Below are 22,546 nucleotides of genomic sequence, written 5' to 3'. Positions count from 1 at the left end.
GAGGTGGGAATTGAAACTACTTAGGCAGTGAAAACATGTGTCACTATTTTTCTTCCTTTAGTCAGGTCAAGGGTTCCAGTATTAGCAGGGAGTTGGAGATAGTAAATCAGATTCTCTGATCTCCCAGACTGAGGATGTTTTCTTTCTAGAGACTTCTCTGAAGAGAAAGGAAGGTGCAGGAAAAGAGAGGAGGAAAAATAATGGGCGATGAGTAAAGTTAAAAGGAAACATTTTTTTTTTAAGGGGCAATACTGATTGCAGTGGATAGATTTGATTTCGGTTGTAATGGAGAGTGCAGGAACATCTTATTCCCAAATTCGAATGCAGTTCAGTTGGCTCGTTCTGCAGACGCATGGCGATAGGCAGCTTGGATGCACGGCCAGCATTTCAGAATCGACTCCATCACGGACCTCAGGGACGATGAGCAACTGCAGCCTTCCCCTCCTGTTCCGTGTCTTCCATCTGTGACACTTTCTGTCACTTAGTTTCCAATTTGCTTGAAATAGTTTTATTTACTCTAAAATAGGATGGTGCTTATGTTGCCAGTGACGGTCTCTGTGGCTCCCTCGTTACAGAAAATGCTGTCAGTGCAGTATTGGAGAATAAAAAGCTAACAGGTTGAAGTCGGGTAAAGCCAGCAGCAGGCACAGATGGCAGTGCAAAAGCCTTAACTGTATTCTACTTGGGGCATGCCTTGCGCTCCCATACTCTTGGTAACGTGCACAAAGCTACTGTGAGCCAGACTCTTTTGATCTGTACTCGTGGGAGAGGCGGCCCTAGAGTGTGATTTTGGGGGTTTGGTTTCAGCATTTGTTTCATCCTCCTGTGACATCTGTTACCTACTTTGCTAAGGTACTAAAGATCAGGGACACTGGCCCGGAGTCTCAGCTCAGTAAATGTTTATTGCTTCCTCCTACTGCGTTTGTAATACTGGGGTTATAAAGACGATAACAGCACAGTTCCTCATGGCTTAGCCAAGAGAGACAAAGGCAAAGGCAGCCTGGGCTGAGGGTGAGAAGCTGCCTATGCTTCATAATATTTGTGGAAGAAATGGATCAAGTGCTAGATTTCTTATATTGACAATGCATTTTGGCAAGACAGCTAGAGGTGGAAAGCCCAGTGGGTGAGTAGGAAGAAGGGGGAGGTCTGGTGATGGTGCTCTGCCACAGTTATGGGAGAGTGAAGGGAACTTGTTCTATCGAAAACTTTCAGACTGACAGAAAAGTTAGAAAAATAGTGTGAAAAAAATACCCTTTACTATAGGCACTAACTTTTAACAGTGGCTAACATTTAGTTATATTCGTTTGCACTGGGTGCAATAGCTTTGAACTATAAAATAAGTTGCAGGCAGTATTCACCCCTTGGTTGTTTAATAGGCATGATCACACCCTTAAAATAAATAATAATCCCATAATGGCATCTAATATAGAATCCATATTCAAATTTCTCTAGTTGTCCCAAATATCTTTTATAGATTTCTTTTCTTCCCCAAATCATGATTTGATCAAAGTTCACACATTGTATTTAGTTGTTGTGCATCTTATTTTCTTTGGATTTATATTTTGCTTTGCTGTGTTCTATGATATTGAATTTTTGAAGAATTTAGGCTGATTCTATTGGAGAATATTCCTTATGTTGAATTTATCTGATTATATCTTCATGAAGAGATTCAGGTTAAACATTTCGTGGCAAGAATCTTACAGATAGGTGTTGATGTAGTGTAACAGCTTTAAACTGAAGATTCAGAGATTTCATGGGTTTATGTATATGTATGTATCTGTTTTCCATTGAGAGAGGTTTTCAGTTTTATCAAACTTTTAAAGATTCTATGAGCTCCAAAAGTTAAGAACTGGGGAAGAGGAAGAGGAAGTCATTATTAGCAGGAGGTTAATCAGTCTTCAGTTTACAGCTATGAATAAATCTTAAACCATTAGATGTTTTGTATATTTTTAAACAGTGTTTTCACTTGTATTTTTAAAGGAATGTGATATAAGATAAAACATTTGAACAACACAAAAATATGACAGAGTGAAAAGTGTCCTTCTGACTCCAGTTCTTCAAGTACCCAGTTCTTCCTGGCAAAAGTAACCTGTATTCCCAGTTTCTTGAGTGTCCCTTCAGATAGTGTGTGTACAGGTAAGTATGTATGTGGCTATGTGAAGAGCTTCCCAGGTAGCACAGTGGCAAGAGATGAGGGTCTCTCCCTAGGTCAGAATATCCCTTGGAGAAGGGAATGGCAACCCCTTCCACTATTCTTGCCTGTAAAATTCCATGGACAGAGAAACCTGTTGGGCTACAGTCCATAGGGTCACAAAGAGTTGGACATGACTGAACAGCTAAGCACACATCTATGTCCTTTTATTTATTTTACACAAGTGGGAGAATTTTGTAGAGGAAGTGTACCATAAGTGAATATAACTTAAATCTACTCTATATATCTGAAGTGAAAAATAGAGTTCCCTACATGTACTTGGCAAAAACAACAACAAAAACAACACCACCACCACCAAAATAAAAGAAATTAAAGCAGAAGAAATCTGTGCTGGTGATCTCACCTGCCATTCCACTCAATGACTGAGCAGGAGATGGACACAGCAACCCCTGTTCCTTCAACTGAACTCACTTTCAGCATATGCACAGCCCTGCACCCAGAATGAGGCTGGCTTCTTATTTTACTGTGGTGAGGAAACTTAACATGAGATCTGCCCTCTTAACAGATTTTAAAGTGGGCAATATAGTATTGTTAACTCTAGGCACAGTATTATAAAGCAAATGTCCAGGACTTAGTCATCATGCATGTACATCGTGAAACTCTATACCTGGTGATTAGCAACTCCTCCTTTACCCTTCCACCATGCCCTGGAACTTCCATTCTAATCTGAGTCTGACTATTTTAGATATCGCATAGAAGTGAAATCATCCACTATTTGTCCCTTTGGGGATTTGCTTAATTCATTTAGTGCAATGCCCTCAGGTTTCATCCACATTACTGCATGTTGCAAGATCGCCTTGTCTTTTATGACTGAAGAAAGTTTGACTTTTTTTTTTTTCTGAATATTCCCCAAGTCTAGTTTGATATTTTAATTTTGGTAGATCTAACACTCCAAATCTAATGCAATCAGAGAGTAAAAATAAGTTATTCAGAAGCACAGTCAAACATCAACACCAATTTCAAATTCCTATCATAGGAATTTAAAATACAAAGAGAAAGGGAGAGTTACAAATAAACAGCTCCAAAAAAGCAATCCGCATCTTTTCACCTGTTAGCCATTAGTAGGCTGTCTTGAGGAAAATGTCTGTTCAAGTCTTCTGGCTATCTTTCAGTAGGATTGTTCGATTTTTGCTATTGAGTTGTATGAGTTCCTTACATATTTTGGATATTAACCTTTATCAGATGGTTTGCAAATACTTTTTTCCCATTCTGTAAGTTGCCTTTTCATTTTGCTGGTTGTTTCTTTTGCCCACCAGGGCTTCCCAGGTGGCTCAGATAGTAAAGTGTCTGTCCGCAATGTGGGAGACCCAGGTTTGATCCCTGGGTTGGGGAGATCCCCTGGAGAAGGAAATGGCAACCCACCCCAGTACTCTTGCTTGGAAAATTCTATGGATAGAGGAGCCTGGTAGGCTACAGTCCACCGGGCAGCAAAGAGTCAGACACGATTGAGCAACTTCACTTTCTTTCACTTTCTTCTTTTGCTATGCAGGAACTTATCAGTTTGATGTAGTCCCACTTTTGACTTTTGCTTTTGTCCTTCACTTTTGCTGTGATATTCAAGAGAGGCTGACTTTTAGGACTGTATCTATTACACAACATGACCTGTAAATGATAGTTAGCTTCATCTGATATGCAGCTGAAGAACTAGCAATGCCTTTCAATGCCATAGGAAACACCAGCTCTGTGCAGGATTGAGCGAGAGGTTTTGTAAGCTTCCAAACTGGCGTTGCTCTTAAGGAGGGTCTTTGAGGAACTTTTCAGCCTTACTCATTGACTTGAGAGCCCATGTAAAGTAGGCTTCCCTGCTCCTCCTGGGAAAAGCTATTTTTAAAAGCTCTGTGTAATAGGATATCCTGGTTGTCCCACACCAGCATATAGAGATCTATTTTATTCTTTTAAATAGTTACATAGTGTTCCATTACAGAAATATACCAGAGTTTGTTCAAAACCAGTTCTCTATTGATAAATACTTAGATTGTTTTCAGACTTTTGCTGTTACTATTATAATGCTGCAAAGAACAATGTATTTTTTTGTAATAATACATTTTGTGGTGCTCTCATGACCAAGTGACTTTTGGAGAATGATTAGAATACTTTTGCAATATTTATTGAAAATAAGGACATTCTTTTCTGGTTACTTGTGACCTGAATTCCTATGATTTTGACTTTTCAAAATGAGTTTAAAAGATATCCATTACCTTTAAAAAATGCCAATTACCATAGTTTTAAAATCCACTCAATGACATTAGGATTCTAAAAGATAGCATGGACTGTAGCTGGCCAAGCTTCTCTGTCCATGGAATTCTCCAGGCAAGAATACTGGTGTGGGTAGGTTTTCCCTTCTCATGGGGATCTTCCTGACACCACTCAGGGATCAAACACCAAACTCTGGATTCTTTACTGTCTGAGCCACGAGGGAAGCCATATTTCTAGTAGTGTTTATTCAACAAATATTTCAGGAGTGCCTCTATGTACCAGAGTTAATGTTAAGGGTTTGAGATTATATGTCTCCTAGTATCATTGGAATTCTGCTGAAATTTAAGATTTAAAAGTATTTATTTAATAATTGCTCATTTATTCCATTAAATTTATAAAAAGACATTTTTATACTGGTGACGTAGAAAGGAGGGGGAAAGTAATATATTTGTATTGAAAACTGTATTTTAACCTATTTCCAAAGCAGCAACTATGAAAACTTGTTCCTTTCTTACTTTTAATTTCTTTCCTATTTAAGAAATACCTATGCTGAGGATTACGGCTTATTGTTGTATGGTTTTGGAATATTTGAGTGTCCTAGATTCTAGGATGAAGTTTTCAAAATACTGTTCTTGTTTAGTCGCTAAGTCACGCACAACTCTTTGCAACCTCCTGGATTGGGTTTTTCAGGCAAGAATACTGGAGTGGGTTGCCATTTCCTTCTCCAAGGAATCTCCCTAATCCAGTGCTCGAACCCGTATCTCCTGCATTGCAGGCAGATTTTTTACCGCTGAGCCACCAGGGAAGACTTTCATAATATACCACATTATAAACTATTTTCTGTTAAGAAGTATAACTAATCACAGTTTATGGTGTAAATCTAATACATGTAATGGATTGTAGGTGTTTAAATGCAATTGATATATGCTTCCCTTAACTTTATAGATTATTACAGTCTTCATTTATTCAACTTATATCTATATATTAAAGTTATTTTAAAGTTTTTGAATGGCTCATACATGCATGTATGTAGTGATAAAAAAATGTAAAACTGATACAAAAGGCATCTGATTCTGTTTCACAGAACCAAGCAATATAGCTAATGTCTTCTGAGATGTTCAATGCAGTTCCAGACAATTCTATGTTTACATTTCTCCCTCCTTCCATTTCTTTCTTCTCTTCCATCAGTTTTAATAACTGGTATGATCAACCCTTTCTCATTCCTTAAAAAAAATTTTTTTCCCCTAGATCCTTTTTACTGGTTCTTATTGCTTATTTAGTTTTATACAGAAACTTTAAAATCAGCTTGCCTATTCTGAAAAAAATCCTAACAGCAATTTTGGGAGTGGGATGCCTAGTATTCAAAAATTACCTTCTGAGGGAATTGACATATTAAGATGCTGAAACCAAAAACATGATATGCCTTTCCAATTGTTTGAATCTTTAAAAAAATAACTATTGAGTTTATCTTGAAGAATTTTAAACTTTTTTTCAGTAAATAGAGTGATTTCCTCTATTGTATCTTCTGACTGTTGTTTGTTTGAAGACTTGATTTTTCCATAATATGTTTTTCACCATACTTAAGTCTTCATTGTTTGTAATAGTTTTTCAGCTGATTCTCTTGAGCTTTCCACTTAAACAATTATTTTATCTACATATACCTTCAGAGCAATATTAATTATGGTGATCTTACGTTGTATGGCTAGTAAATTATACCTGTGCATATTTTCAAATAAAGTGTTCTGGTTAATTGCTTAATAGAAAAGCAGTATTAACTGTTAGGTATGAACACAAAACAAAACATCCAAATCTACAGTCAGCACAAAAATGAAACAAACCAACAGCCAACTAACAAAAACTGCTCTCATCTGCGATTACTTGTGAATCAGGCATCTCAATTTTGTGTAAACAAAACAAAATGAAATTTTGGAGCACTGAGTGTTAAGATTTGTATCACTATCATGAATAATCCCCAATTTCAAAATTTTCTGTGTTCCTTAAAACTCGCCATTTTCATTTATTAATTTTATAATAAATGTATGTAACAGATTTGGACCAATAAAATATTTTGGTAAGATATTGCTTTTATTATCTGTCGTTTATGTTGTAGAGCCACATGAGATTTCATTTGCAAACTGAATTTAGTTGCCATGAAAAACAGAAAATACTGGAATCACTCCCCTGGCCTCTCACTTTACTGGCATAGAACTTGTCATTGTAGACTCGGTGTCAGTAGGTCAGTGACCCTACAGTTCCCGTTTTTGTGCTGGAAATATCTGCAGAGAGAGAATCTTGGTCTCCTAGGAGTGAAATTCTTAACAATCCTAATTGTTTGCTTACCTGCGATGTACGGATTGTTAAGATAAAGCAGGGCGGAACCTGACCTAACCAGGCTTATCTTTCATCTGAATATGAAGGAAATGATTCACTGATGCTCAACCAGAAAGACCTAGGTTGGAAAACACAGATCAGTATTGCGTCATCAAGCATTCGAAAAACAAAGTGTCCGAGAACACAATTTGCAAATCGATTCCCTACACTTTCTCTTATCAGTTAAGCTATTTGTGTTAATGGTAGTAATCGCCAACGTGTTTAGTTTTGCCGTATATTCAATGTCTTCACCGTAACCTTGTGAGGTGGTGAGGTAGGTATTTTCATTCTCATTTTACAAGTGAGGAAAGTTAAGCTCACACTTGGCCCAAGGTTGCGTAGGCAGCAAGTGGCAGTGCCAGGAATTACTAAATCTAGGTCTGCCCCGGAGGTGGGAGGGTATGGATTATGTAACTTCATCTTCTTGAAATTTCTATGATGCTTCTGTGGAATAAGCGTAATAGTCATTTTGCAGTGCTGTTATAAAAATGAAATGAGAAAATGTAAGTAAAACATTTAGGCTAGTATTTAACATATGCAAGGATTTTAACATATATTTATTTCATTTACTTTTTGCTCTTTTAGTTCCATAGTTCTATTGGTATGGCCTTAGTCAGTACACTAAAATTTCCACTGCCTATTTTCCATACTATAATAATAAATTAGGGTCTTACTGTACTTTATCCTCCATATACTTTTCCTAGAATTAGCTTACATCAAGTTTCTTGTGGTATTTTAGTTACGCCTTCCCCCACTTTTGGGCAAAGGGCCAAGAATATTTTGAGGGGATTAAGACAAACCTACAATTTATTGAATCAGACCATTAAACAGAGCTAGAGTGAAGTTACAATAGAGTTACAAGGTGACATATCTAAAGGGGCAATGAGCAGTGGGCGTAAGCGAAAATCATAAAAATCCATTTATCTGCCAACACATTTATGTAAGAGATTACACTACTGGTCAGGAATTTCCTGCTGTATGTCATTTTTTTTTTCATGGAGCTTTTCAATAGCTGGTAATGGGCTGTCTTGCTTCCTCTCCAGGCTTGGCTGTTATCAGCTCCACTCAGATATTCCTTCCTATTCAATTTGGAGTGCTTGGTGACACTTATGAATGAGTGCATCTATTTTTTAACAGTGAGAATGTTGATTTACATCACAGAAGGCTCATCACTTCTGCTTCCCCCCACACAGGACTGTTGGAAGAATTTACTCTTCGAACATACGTTCGTTGTTTGAACCTCCAGGAAAAGGGCGCCATAAAATCAAAAGCCACATGTGAGTTTTCTAAAAAATAATTTCCTGCTAAAATAATAGGCAAAGGTAGCAATTAAGAAAATTTCCTAGGTAAGTGAGGAAGCACATTTGAGTATTTCTAATTATGTAGAAAAGGCCACACGAAAGGGACCGCATTGTGGATAGAACAGTTCATGTGAGGCAGAAAACCAGAGTTTGAGACTGGGCTCTGTGTGTATGGGGTGAGCATGAGCAAGACACTCAGCTCTGCCAAGTCCCATTTGCTTCAGCAGTAGAAATGGGCGCCGTATCACTGCTCTTAATCCCTGTTACATTTTATTAGGACAAATGAAACTCACAAAAACTTAGTTTACAAATGTGGTGTAAAACTTTACTCAGGCAACACTTTTTAAAGGAATTGGACATACAAATTAAATCTGTAGCTATATCAATGTTTGTACAAGTAACACGCATATAGAAATATAAAAGAAATAAATAGATTTAATGTTTTCTAATTTCAGTGGTGAAACATGATTTTATGTTTTACTTTAAAAGAGATTCAGCAATAGCTGACTCAATGAATTATTTAGCCCTCTAGGCCTCAACCAATTTGTCTTCTTTTCTTTTTCTTAATTCTACATCAACAATCTGGCAGCAAAGAGAAAAAAAATTAATATTTTCTCAAAATGACTTAAGCCTCAGCTGTACCCAGCTAATGTCAATTGTATCAAATCAAATATTTGAATCATATCAGATAATTTGATACTTAAATTAAAATTTCTGGTAGCTTGTATGGGCCTAAGATTAAAAAATATTTTTAATGTCTTTTCTTCCTGACTGTTAAAATGGAATTAATTTCTAAAAATTTAAGTATGGGATAAATACCGGGACTCTATTAGAAAACTTTACTGTGCTAATAGATAAAAGGAGAAAATGAACTAGAAATATATATGTTTGGAAAGAGATGGCAAGTTTTTCACTATCTGAGGGTATGGTTTCCTATTTGGTGAAACTAGAAAGTCAGTTAAAATACTTTTAGAATCAGTAAGAGAATTGAGTAAAAAAATTGGTTAAAAGTAAGTACACAAAACTCAAAAGCTCTTTTATATACCAAATATTACCAGTTATAAAATATAAGGGAAAAAAGAATTCCATTCTCACCAGAACACAAAGGCCATGAAGGGAGAGAACAATTTTTGTTCACTACTGCTTCCCCAGCTCCTGAAACACTGCCTGACATGTGGGAGACAACAATAAACATTTATTGAATAAGTGAATGAATAATAATGAAAACATACCAAAATGACTAGGAGCAATCAATATAAAAAATATAGGGCCCTTACACAGAAAATTAACCTACACTGAGGGATATGAAAGAAGACTTGAAAAAGTAAATAACTGAATCTTACTTGGAAGGATCTGAGAATCTGAGATTGTAAAGTTGTCAATTCTTCCTAAAATAATTAATTTATTCAACATAGTATCCAGTCTATGCCCCAACCACTAATGTCAAGAAGCTGAAGTTGAATGGTTCCATGAGGACCTACAAGACCTTCTAGAACTAACACCAAAAAAAGATGTCTTTGTCACCATAGGGGACTGGAATGCAAAAGTAGGAAGTCAAGAGATATCTGGAGTATCAGGCAAGTTTGGCCTTGGAGTACAAAATGAAGCAGGGCAAAGGTTAACAGAATTTTGTCAAGAGAATGAAATGGTTAGAGCAAACACCCTCTTCCAACAACACAAGAGATGACTCTACATATGGAAATCACCAGATAGTCAATACCAAAATCAGATTGATTATACTCTTTGCAGCTGAAGATGGAGAAGCTCTATACAGTCAGCAAACACAAGACCGGGAGCTAACTGTGGCTCAGATCATGAACTCCTTATTGCAAAATTCAGACTTAAATTGAAGAAAGTAGGGAAATTCACTAGACCATTCAGGTATGACCTAAATCAAATCCCTTACGATTATACAGTGAAAGTGACAAATAGATTCAAGGGATTAGATCTGATAGAGAGAGTGTCTGAAGAGCTATGGACAGAGGTTTGTGACATTGTACAGGAGGCTGTGATCAAGATCATCCCCAAGAAAAAGAAATGCAAAAAGGCAAAATGGTTGTCCAAGGAGGTCTTACAAATAGCTGAAAAAAGAAGAGAAATGAAAGGCAAAGGAGAAAAGGAAAGATATACCCATCTGAATGCAGAGTTCCAAAAAACAGCAAGGACAGAAGAAAGTCTTCCTCAGTGATCAATGCAAAAAATAGAGGAAAACAACAGAATGGGAAAGACTACAGGTCTCTTCAAGAAAATTAGAGATACCAAGGGAATATTTCATGCAAAGATGGGCACAATAAATGACAGAAACAGTATGGACCTAACAGAAGCAGAAGATATTAGGAAGACATGGCAAGAATACACAGAACCATACAAAAAAGATCTTCATGACCTAGATAACCACGATGGTGTGATCACTCACCTAAAGCCAGACATCCCGGAATGTGAAGTCAAGTGGGGCTTAGGAAGCATCACGACAAACAAAGCTCGTGGAGGTGATGGAATTCCAGCTGAACTATTTCAAATCCTGAAAGATGATGGTGTCAAAGTGCTGAACTCAATATGCCAGGAAATTTGGATGACTCAGCAGTGGCCACAGGACTGAAAAAGGTCAGTTTTCATTCCAATCCCAAAGAAAGGCAATGCCAAAGAATGTTCAAACTACATTGTTCAATATTCAATAATGATTCAAATCATTGAGCTCATCTCACATGCTAGAGGTTCAAGCTAGATTTAGAAAAGGCAGAGGAACCAGAGATCAAATTGGCAACATCCATTGGACCATTGAAAAAACAAGAGAGTTCCAGAAAAACATTTACCTCTGCTTTACTGACTAGGCCAAAGCTTTGACTGTGTAGATCTCAACAAAACTGTAGAAAATTCTTAAAGATATGTGAATACCAGACCACCTTACCTGCCTCTTGAGAAATCTGTATGCAGGTCAAGAATCAAAAGTTAGAACTGAACATGGAACAAGAGACTGGTTCCAAATTGGGAAAGGAGTATATCAAGACTGTATATTGTCACTCTGCTTATTGAACTTACTTATATGCAGAGCATGCTAAATGCTAGACTGCATGAAGTACAAACTAGAATCAAGATTGCCAGGAGAAACATCAATAACCTCAGATATGCAGATGACCCTACCCTTATGGCAGAAAGCAAAGAGGAACTAGAGAGCCTCTTGATGAAACTGAAAGAGGAGACTGAAAAATCTGGCTTAAAACTCAGCGTTCAAAAATCTAAGATCATGGCATCTGGTCCCATCACTTCATGGCAAATAGATAGGGAAACAATGGAAACAGTGAGACACTTTATTTTCCTGGACTCCAAAATCACTGCAGATGGTGCCTGCAGCCATGAAATTAAAAGACACTTGCTCCTTGGAAGAAAAGCTATGACCAGCGTAGACAGCATATTAAAAAGCAAAGACATTACTTTGCCCACCAAGTTCCGTCTAGTCAAATCTATGGCTTTTCCAGTAGTCATATATGGATGTGAGAGTTGGACCATAAAGAAAGCTGAGTGCCGAAGAATTGATACTTTTGAACTGTGGTGTTGGAGAAGACTCTTGAGAGTCCCTTGGGCTGCAAGGAGATCAAACCAATCAATTGTAAAGGAAATCAGTCCTGAATATTCATTGGAAGGACTGATGCTAAAGCTGAAGCTCCAATACTTTGACCACCTGATGCGAAGAACTGACTCTTTGGAAAATACCCTGATGCTGGGAAAGATTGAAGGCAGGAGGAGAAGGGGATGACAGAGGATGAGATGGTTGGATGGCATCACTGACTCGATGGACATGAGTCTGAGCAAGCTCTGGGAGTTGGCGATGGACAGGGAATCTTGGCATGCTGCAGTCCTTGGGGTTGCAAAGAGTTGGACATGACTGAGCAACTGAACTGAGACGAATCAAAATCCCATGGATTTTCTTTTTTGACCTGGTCAATCTATACTATATTTCATGGAAGAATGGTTGTGTAAAATGAACTAGTGAAGTCTCAAAAAAAAAAAAAAAAAAAAAAGCGTAGTGGTTGTATGTAGTGTGTTTTTCTCTCCAGATAGTCATTCATTCAACAAATAATTTTGAGAATCTATTCTGTCACTGATAGTGTTCCAGGCACTGGGGACACAAAATTGAATACAAGAGAATAAAATCCCTGTTCTCATGGAACTTATCATCTTGTGGAACTCAGTTTAGAGATAACAGACAATAAGCAAATGAGTAAGTATAACACTTAGGATGTCAGATGGGGATGTGCTAAGGAGAAGAATAAAGCAAAGCAGAGACTGCACTGTGGCAGGGGGCGGGCAGGGGAGAGGGGAGAGGGGAACTGCGATTGTAAGTAGGCTGCTTGGGAAGGATCTCACAGAAAAGGTGGTATTTGGGTAAAGACCTGCAAGGGGTGAGTCATGAGGCTATCTGGGATATTAAAAGCTACAGTAATTAAAACAGTGTGCTCTTAGCTTCAAAGAGCCACAGGGGGAAAAAAATGCAACAAAATATTGAGTTCAGGAATTGGCCCAAATATATGTGAAGATTTAGCATGTGATAAAGTGGCCAAAAAGACCAACTGTTTATAAACAGTGTGCAACAATTTGCTAGACATTTGTTAAAAAAAAAAAAAGTTGAGATCCTACCTTTATAGACAAAAATTGCAAATGGATTAAAGACCTTAATGTTGAAATACATACCCAATGGGTCAGTGGGTTAAGAATCTGCCTGCAAGCAAGATTCGCAGGAGATGCGGGTTCAATCCCTTGGTCAGGAAGATCTCCTGGAGGAGGAAGTGGCAACCCACTCCAGCTATCTTGCTTTAAAAATTCCGTGGACAGAGGAGCCTGAGCGCTACAGACCAAAGAGTTGCAAAGAGTCCAACACAACTGAGCATAGCACAGCTTATACACATTAAATTACAGAATAAATATTTAAGGAAATATTTTTGTACTCAAATGCTTTGACTAGAGAAAGCCTGTTAAAATGTGATAACAAAGCAGAAAACAAAATAGAAGGTCCACAGAGTTGACCACATGAAAGTTTAATGTGATAAAAACACACAAAAAAATAAACATAAAAATCCTCACTCGTGAAACTTACATTAAAAAAAAAAAACAGCAACACACATCACAGAAACACTGAATTTCCTTTTTCTATTTATTTTACCCTTCCTGAAATTCGTATACACCTTTAATGTTATAATGTTTCTTTTCCCTTGTTCTTAAGAGTGATTAAAATGATAGTACATATTCTTATAAACTACTTATTAGAAAGTAGAAATAAGGTATATAAAGAGTTTTAGGAAGCAAAAATATTTTTTTGGTATACTCACACAGCACAAGTAAAAGGAATATGAACAGAACTAACAAAGAAAGAGAAATATTCAACAAAATTGAAAAAGTGTTTAACCTCTTGAGCTTTTAAAGAAGGATAAGCTGAAACACATTGAGATGCAATTTATTACCTGTTGGATTGGTAAGGTTGAAGAGGATTAATTATGAGAGACAAAGGGGAAACAGCATTTTCATTTACTCCTAATGGGAGAGTAAATTTGTATAGTCTCTCCTCAAAACTACGTATGAACTACATATGCTTTACAAATTTTCTCAGATTTCCCCCCAAGTATAACTGAACATGTGATCAAAGATGTATGTATGAGAATATTTACCTCAGCATCATTTGCAATAATGAAAAATTGGAAATGACCTTGAAGCCTATAATAGACGAATGGTTAAAAAAACTATAGTATAGAGTATGGAATACCAAGCAATTGTTATTTATTTACATGGAAAGATGTCTATATACTAAATTTTTAATTGAAATGCAGACTGCAGCAATCATTTCAGAAGACATTTTGGCAGGTTCTCATAAAGCCAAACATGGTCTTATCATATGACTGGCAATCACACTTCTAGATATCTATCCAAAGGAGTTGAAAATGTCTGTCTGCACAAAAACCTACACATGCCTTTTTATAGCAGCTTTATTCATAGCTGCCAAAAATTGGAAGCAACCAAGACACATTTCAGTAAATAAATAGATAAATTAACTGTGGTACATCCAGACAATGGAATGTTATTCAGCAATTAAAAAAAAACAACAACTATCACATCATAAAAAGATAGAAAAGACACAGAGGAAACTTTAATGTATATTGCTACGTGAAAGAAACTGATCTGAAAGGCTATATGCAGTATGATTCCATCTACATGACATTCTGAAAAAGGCAAAACCATGGAGGCAATAAAAAGATCAGAGCTTGCTGGGGTTTAGGGGAGGAGTGGGGATAGCTGAATAGGTGGAGCACGGGTGACTCTTAGGACAGTGAAACTTTTCTGTATGGTACTCTGATGGTGGATATATGACACTATGCATTTGGTAAAAACCATAGAGGAGTGAATCCTAATGCAAACTGTAGTTAATAATAATATATCAATATTGTTTCATCAGTTGTAACAAATATACCATGCCAAGATGTTAATTGCAGAGGGAGTGGGTGTATGTGCAGGGAGGAATGTTGTTCAGTCACTCAGTCGTGTCTGACTCCTTGAGACCCCATGGACTGCAGCATGCCAGGCCTCCCTGTCCATCACCAACTCCCAGAGCTTGCTCAAACTCATGTCCATCGAGTCATGATGGACTGGTTGGTTGGCCATCCAACCATCTCATCCTCTGTTGTCCCCTTCTCCTCTTGCCTTCAATTTTTCCCAGCATCAGGGTCTTTTCCAATGAGTCAGTTCTTCGCATCAGGTGGTCAAAGTATTGGAGCTTCAGCTTCAGCATCAGTCCTTCCAATGAAAATTCAGGACTGATTTCCTTTACGATTGACTGGTTTGGTATCCTTACAGCCCAAGGGACTCTCAAAAGTCTTCTCCAACACCACAGTTCAAAAGTATCAGTTCTTCAACACTCAGCTTTCTTTATGGTCCAAATCTCACATCCATATATGACTACTGGAAAAGCCATAGATTTGACTAGACGGACCTTTGTGGGCAAAGTAATGTCTCTGTTTTTTAATACCCTGTCTATGCTGGTCATAGCTTTTCTTCCAAGGAGCAAGCATCTTTTAATTTCATGGCTGCAGGCACCATCTGCAGTGATTTTGGAGCCCAAGAAAATAAAATATGCTGCTGTTTCCATTGTTTCCCAATCTATTTGACATGAAGTGATGGGACTGGATGCCATGATCCTAGGTTTTTTGAATGCTGAGTTTTAAGCCAGGTTTTTCACTCTCCTCTTTCAGTTTCATCAAGAGGCTCTTTAGTTCCTTTTTGCTTTCTGCCATAAGGGTGGTGTCATCTCCCTGTACTTTATGTTTGTTGTTTCTGTAAACCTAAAATTGTTCTAATAAAGTCTATTAGTTTAAAAGAAGACAGACTATGAAGCACATGTATGTTTGATTCTGTTTCTGTACTGTATGAATGTGTGTGAGTATAGGGGGACTTGTGTAGAACTAAGTTCAGAAGGACTACATCAAAATGTTAACAGCAGTGTCTGCCAGTAGGGGGTTTTGAATGATTCTTGCTTTTCATTTGGTGTCTTTATGTACTATCTAAATATTTTACAGTTGTTTTATGATCAGGAATTAAAAATTATTTTTATTTTGAAGACAACATAACACAGCAAAAAGAAAAACAAGCAACAAAAAGAAAATTAAATAGATAAAAAATCTCCCATAATCCCACCACCTAAAGATAACCAGTATTAATGTTTGGTAAACCTCCTTTCAGGCTAGCTAGAATGCAATATGCAATATGCAACATGTAATATATATATATATACACACACAGATATACACACTGCATGTAATTTTGCAACATAATTATATGCATTGTTCCTTTTGTATTAAGCTTACTTTTTAGCATTAACATTTGCCATGTTCTTAAAAATCTTTTGAAAGTATCACTTTATGTTGCATAATATTCCATCATAAGCTATATGATCAATTACTGAATATTTAGTTTCTCCCCCCAGTATTTTGAATAGCATTGTTTTAAATAGCATTGTGGGTGAACATCACTATATAAAGAGTTTGCATTATGTTCTTATTATTTCAGGACCAAGGATATTTCTAAGGTGATTCATAGAGATCAATTCAAATAAATGGCAGCAAGGTAACTAAGTATTTAAGATGGGAAGAGATATTAAGAAACCATTTCCTTCCATCCCTGTTTGCATGGAAGCAATGCAACCAATCAGTTTAGGGCCACATTTCCTTCTAACCTTAAATTTTTCTAAATGTACATGGTAACTTTATGAAAAAAGTCCAAAAAGTGGAAATCTGAACATATACATTAGAAGAGGATATTTCATTTACAAAAATATGTGATCACAGTTCAGTCAAGATATGGAAGTATTTTAGAATGATATATTTAATTTTGGAAGTGAGGCATGAAAGAAGAGAAGAACCAAAGAGCCTTTGGAGAAACTCATGAAAATTATGGCCCCTCCACTCAAAAAATGTACACGGGCAGATATATTTATGGTTTTGCATACCCAGTTGACAACGACGATGGTCTATCAGTGAATCTCAGCTTAAGACCTCACACTGTAGCAGCTGAACCTTCTCAAGACGTCAGTTCACTCAAATAAAATTACTTGTGTTTTATACAATATTTTGCAAAATTCTTTCCTATTTGAAGTTTCATCCAAGCATCCCAACCTTCTAAAATAAATCATGGATATAATATTTATTCTCATTTTAATAACTGAGAAGATCAAGGACTTTGTTTGAGGCCTCCCTGTCACAAAGAGTTTGCTTCAGGACTCATCTGGTTTTTTTTGTTGTTTTTTTTTTACTTTAAATCCGATTCTCTTTTTCCTCTGTTCTGATGGACCACTCTACTCTACAGGCTTGGGACGCTGTAGAGTTTAGCTAAGCAATATCTAGTAGGGCCTTTGTAGTCTGGCTTAGTGTCACTATAGCACAATATTTCCATCTAAACGGAATAGGTACTCAATCAATGGTTTGCTGATAGTATTTAAATCTCATTTAGCAGCAAATTCTGGTGTTGTTAAACACTGTTACACGTATCTAAGCAACTCTATGCAGAGTCAAGATTTTGGTAATTATCTGGTTATTTTGATCTAGGCAGGTACTTGCTAATTGATGTTTTAAGGCATCAATTTCCCTCCTCCCCACCCCCGAATTATTGGACTGTGAAATCATGGAAAATTAAACAGTAACAAACATAATATGTACATATTTGGAGATAGATTTTTAAATAGTTTTTACTATTGCATTTTTTTCCTTGTCAAATGTTATTTATGAATAATGTTAAGGGCAACCGGAGAAGAAAAATGCCACAGAGAACAATTCCCTTGGGTTGAGTCATGTTGTATATTAGGTGCCTCTTGTCAGTGATGCCATTTCTTCTTTCAGTAAAGCAAAGCAAGATTTCTTTGACCTATTTGAGTTATTTATTGGCATCAGAGAGGTCATTCCTGATGTATGTTTATTCGTATTTTTTAAGAGTACACAGTACAAAGTTTAAAATACGCAGTACAAAGTTCTTGTGGGATGGAAGGAATTGTCCACAGAAACCTAAAGCTTGAAAGTATTTCTTTTAAAGATATTTATTGACTATTGTGGTTTGGGGGGTTAGTGGAATCTGCCTAGAGGCCAGTTTAGAGGAGAAGATGGAGAGGATGAAATATAGTGTGAATGGGGTAAAGGCAGAGGAGGGCCCAAAGGCTGTCTAGGAACTGGGGCATGAGAGCAGCTGGAAGGATGTAACTGCTGCTCCTGAGATTTTCTGTGCTTTTCCTGCTCCGTGCTAAGCGCCCTGCTTACATCTTCTCCTTAACAAGACTACGAGGGGGCAGATATTATTATCTGTATTTAAAAATGAGGAAACTGGCTCAGAAAGATTTAGATAAATAACCCAAGTTGTCACAGCAGATAAACAGCAGAGTCAGGATTCCAATTCATGAATGTTTGGGCTCCAAGTCTATGTGTTGTACCGTGATGCATATGCTCATCAAATAACACTGACATTACAATAATTTCTCCCAGTTTGGCTTTGGTGAACTGCCCAGAATTTTTTTTCTTTTTTTAACACAAGAGGCACATGCTCCAGTTTATTTTTATTCTAAGATAAGGGTCTGTAGAGAGACGTAGTTCCTTTTGTGGCCTGTTAAAGTTTATCTTGTATTTAGTCCCTATTGTGCATCAGAAAGACCTAATGAGTTGAAAATAGAATCTTTTAATTCCTGTGTTGTTTGTTGTTTAGTCACTAAGTCATGTCAAACTCTTTTGAAACCCCATGGATTGTAGCCTGCCAGATTCCTCTGTCCATGGGATTTCCCAGGCAAGAATACTGGAGTGGGTTGCCATTTCCATCGGAACCTGAGTCTCCTGCATTGCAGGTGGATTCTTTACCCCTGAGCCAACAGGGAAGCTTCCTAATTTCTGTGTAGGATTGGGAAAATGTACTCCATGAATTTCTAATTTATCTTTTTCCTGGAGTGGGGTAATTTGTATTTGTTTCTATTCCTGTATGCTTCTGGCAGTAGCCAAAGACTTCAAGTAACAGACATCAGTGAGCTACTGAATATGATTTTCTGTATTGTATGGGAGGAAAAAAGTGGCCTGGAGGACAGATTTGAGTGATGTGAGATTCCAGCTGGCCCCTTAGGTCCCCCTGGGGAGCACTGTAGCAACCTGAAGGTGTGTAAGATGGCACACCCTTGCTATCAATTTACTTGGAAATTTTAGCAAAGAGCACAGGAAGAACACTCTTGAAGGACCAAGAGATTTCCTCCTGCAGGAGAGAAAAATTGCAAAGTTGGAAACTATGAAAATAACCCCATATCTGATAATCCTTTATTCATCAAATATTTGTTGGGTAGCAGACGCTGGAAGTACCATGATGAATTAATCATTGTTCCCTGCAGTGCAGGAAACCCGAGTTCGATCCCTAGGTTGGGAAGATCCCCTGGAGAAGGAAATGGCAACACATTCCAATATCCTTGCCTGGAAAATCTCATGGAAAGAGGAGCCTGGTGGGCTGCAGTCCATGGGGTTGCAAAGAGTTGGACATGACTAAGTGACTAACACTTACTTACCTACTTTCAAGGAACTCACAGACCAGAGGGAAGACAATATATTAAATTCCAGCATGAGATATCAAGGGCTGTAATCACAGGGCCTTATGAGAGCACAAGTAACAGAAATTGTTCCAGGGTAGGGAACATCAAGTCTGAATGGGACTGGCTACATCATTTGCAGAGTCCACTGCAAAATGAAAAGGCGGACCACTTGTTTAAAACTATTAAGAATTTGAAAATGGGGACAACAGAGCAGTCAGTCAGACACAGGTGTTTCTTATGAATTTCCTTCCACTTAGACTGTGACACCCACAATGGGAAAATTCCAAACCACTGTTTAACAAAATAAACCTCGTCTGGGCACTCATGCCATTTGTTTCTTCTGAAGTATTATTATGATGCAACTAACATCTGTGGATCTAAGAGAATATTTTCAAATCAATTTGGTGTGGCCATAACAATTTTTGGAAGAACCACAGGATATTACAATGGGTCATGAATGTTTATTATTTATTGTATTCCCACCCTCCCAAAAGGACAGGGAACTTCAGGGAATATTTAAATACATGAACTAATTTGAGTAAATGATAAAAAACAAATGCAGTGTTTGCTGGAAATGGAGAGAGTCTACCTGTTGATTACAAAAAGCAGAAAACAGTGTCTGTGAAATAGTGTATTATTAATCTCAATCATTTGTTGCACCGTTTCATAGTTTGATACATGCCTGTTAGTATCTAGATGATTTATAGGGCCTCTCTGTGGGTGGAGTCTGCCTCCTGGTCCCATTGACGTCAGGCTTGGCCACGTGATTTGCTTCGGGCAACCCACTGGGAAGAAGCACTGTGCGCGTGTCTGAATGAAGTTCCAGGCAAACACTAAGGGCCTTTACATTTGCCACTCTACCCTGTCATAGGCCTCCTGTCCTCCAGAGAAGCTGTTCGTTCATAGAGAAGCTGTTCGTTCATCTTTGATCCTGAATGGAGAAACTACATGGAGCAGAGCCACAGACTACTTAAATAACGTGAACAGGAAATAAAATCTTTGCTGTTGAAAAACTGCTGAGATTTGGGGATTATGAATGATCATAATGGGCTTCCCCATGGCTCGGTGCGTAAAGAATCTGCCTGCAATGCAGGAGACACATTTGATCCACCGGGGTTTGATTCCTGGGTGGAAGATACCCTGGAGGAGGAAATGGCAACACTCTCCAGTATTTTTGCCTCAAAACTCCCAAGGAGAGAGAAACCTGGCGGGCCGCAGTTCATAGGGTCGAAAGGAGTGGGATACAGTTTAGCAACTGAGCATTTACAATAGGGCGACGATTCACAAATACCGTATTTGCCTAAAAGCCGTTTCAGTGATACCTCTCCTGTGCGGAGTGACATTGCTCTAAATGATGATTATATAAGTTCTTCTAAGGACAGATACACTGGGAATTCTCCTGGTGGTAATCTGATTGCTGGGAAATCATACTGGATCCTAGTGGTGGAAGCAATGTCTGAGGCTGACAAACCCTGGCCCAGCTGCTTGCTGCCTACTTGTCCCTGAAAAATTGCTGAGCCTCAGCTTCCCCATCTGTAAACTTGGAACTGGACTATTTACTTCCTAAGATTGTTAAGGCAGAGTCAGTTTTGATGTATTTCTTTCATATCAATGCCTCTTTCCCATGAGGTTTTACCTCCGCTGATCCTCTCAGCTCCTTGTCTGTTTGACTTTATCATTTTCTAAATTATTAAAAAAATATTTTCTGCTGGTGTACAGCAAAATGGTTCAGTATATATATATATACATATATCTATATATACATATAGATATGCATATCTATATGCATATATAGATATATGTATAAGTTTTCAGATTCTTTTCTGTTATAGGTTATTACAAGATATGGATATAGTTCCCTGTGTTAAACAGTAGGCTCTTGTGATTTATTTTATGTATCAGCAGTGCATATCTGTTAATTCCAAACTCCTATTTATCTCCCTCCCACCTTTCCCCTTTGGTAACCATAAGTTTGCTTTCTATGTCTGTTAGTTTATTTCCGTTTTGTAAATAAGTTCATTTGTATCATTTTTTAAAGGCTCCACATATAAGTGATATCATATGATTTCTGTCTTTTTCTATTTACTTCACTTTAGCATGATAATCTCCAAGTCCATCCATGTTGCTTCAAATGGCATTATTTCATATTTTTGGATGGCTGAGTAATACCTCACCATTATACATGTATATCATACATATTCTTTATCCATTCACTTAAGTTGCTTCCATGTCTTGGAATCACTTCCAGAGTAGTGTTACTGTGAACGCTGAGGTGCATGCATGTCTACCACTTTAATATAAAAGAAGTAGGACATTTTCAGATCTATGTTGAGCTTATCTGTGTTTCTTTCCGAGTGCTTATACCTTTACCTCACTCTCCAGTGGCAACCACCGCCTCATATCCTTTATTTTGATATCTAAATATAATTTATTACATATATAACATGTTGACACTAATATTAATATATAATACATAATATTTATTGCATTATTTTAGTATATGTTAGTATACTACATTATAGCTATAATATATATCTATATATTATACAAAATATATAACTATATATGTAACTATAATATATAACGTGAAAGTGAAAATGAAAGTCGCTCAGTCGTGTCCAACTCTTAGTGACTCCATGGACTCTACATGGAGTTCTCCAGGCCAGGATACTGGCGTGGGTAGCCTTTCCCTTTTCCAGGGGATCTTTCCAACCCAGGGATTGAACCCAGGTCTCCCATATTGCAGGTGGATTCTTTACCAGCTGAGCCACAAGGGAAGTCGATGATATATAATATAAACTATAATATATACTATATAATTTAGTGTACTACATTATAACTATAGCATACACTGTATTGGATAATATGTATATATACATAATTCAGAGGAGTCTGGCAGTCTATAAACCATAAAGAGCTGGACGTGACTGAGCAACTAATGCTTTCAATTTCACATAATTAAAAAAATATATATATAATCATATTCTTTATATAGGGCACATATATAGTAAAATAATTAGCAAAAATACTACCCTTTCTTGAAATAAAAAGGTGAGGAAAAGCAGCTTCATATCTATGAAGTTTTTAATTATTTTCTGTCATTTGCTAATTTTTTGTAATTGTCATTATGAATTAGGCCCTGTACTAGGAACCAGGTACAAGGAGGAGAACAGGACAAAAATGGGCTTGTCCTCTCTGAGGTTACCTCCTAGTGGGAAGAGGCAGAAAATAAATATTTAAGCAAATAAATATACACAGTAACAGACCCTAAGAGTCACATTATCTAAGAGTCCTTAGGAGGACTCTTCATTGAATGAATAAGAATGATAAGAATGGTGGTTAACATGTCTGTTTCAAGGAAGATAAGGAGTGTTTATTGAGCGC

General features: G+C 37.3%; 1 long non-coding RNA gene across 1 annotated transcript in view; it reads left to right on the top strand.

Annotated features, from left to right (window-relative positions):
• Nucleotides 1–22,546, top strand: part of LOC136166119 (uncharacterized) — a 99,325-nt gene that overhangs the window by 14,099 nt on the left and 62,680 nt on the right. The window contains exon 2 of the long non-coding RNA XR_010662853.1: nucleotides 7,972–8,055. This is a non-coding gene — a long non-coding RNA (uncharacterized lncRNA). The remainder of the gene's footprint in view (nucleotides 1–7,971; nucleotides 8,056–22,546) is intronic.

The sequence above is a fragment of the Muntiacus reevesi genome, chromosome 4 (assembly GCF_963930625.1).
Source record: "Muntiacus reevesi chromosome 4, mMunRee1.1, whole genome shotgun sequence".
In the NCBI taxonomy this organism is placed as follows: Eukaryota; Metazoa; Chordata; class Mammalia; order Artiodactyla; family Cervidae; genus Muntiacus; species Muntiacus reevesi.
Note: the sequence above shows the minus strand (reverse complement) of the source record. Positions and strands in the feature narration are given on the sequence as shown.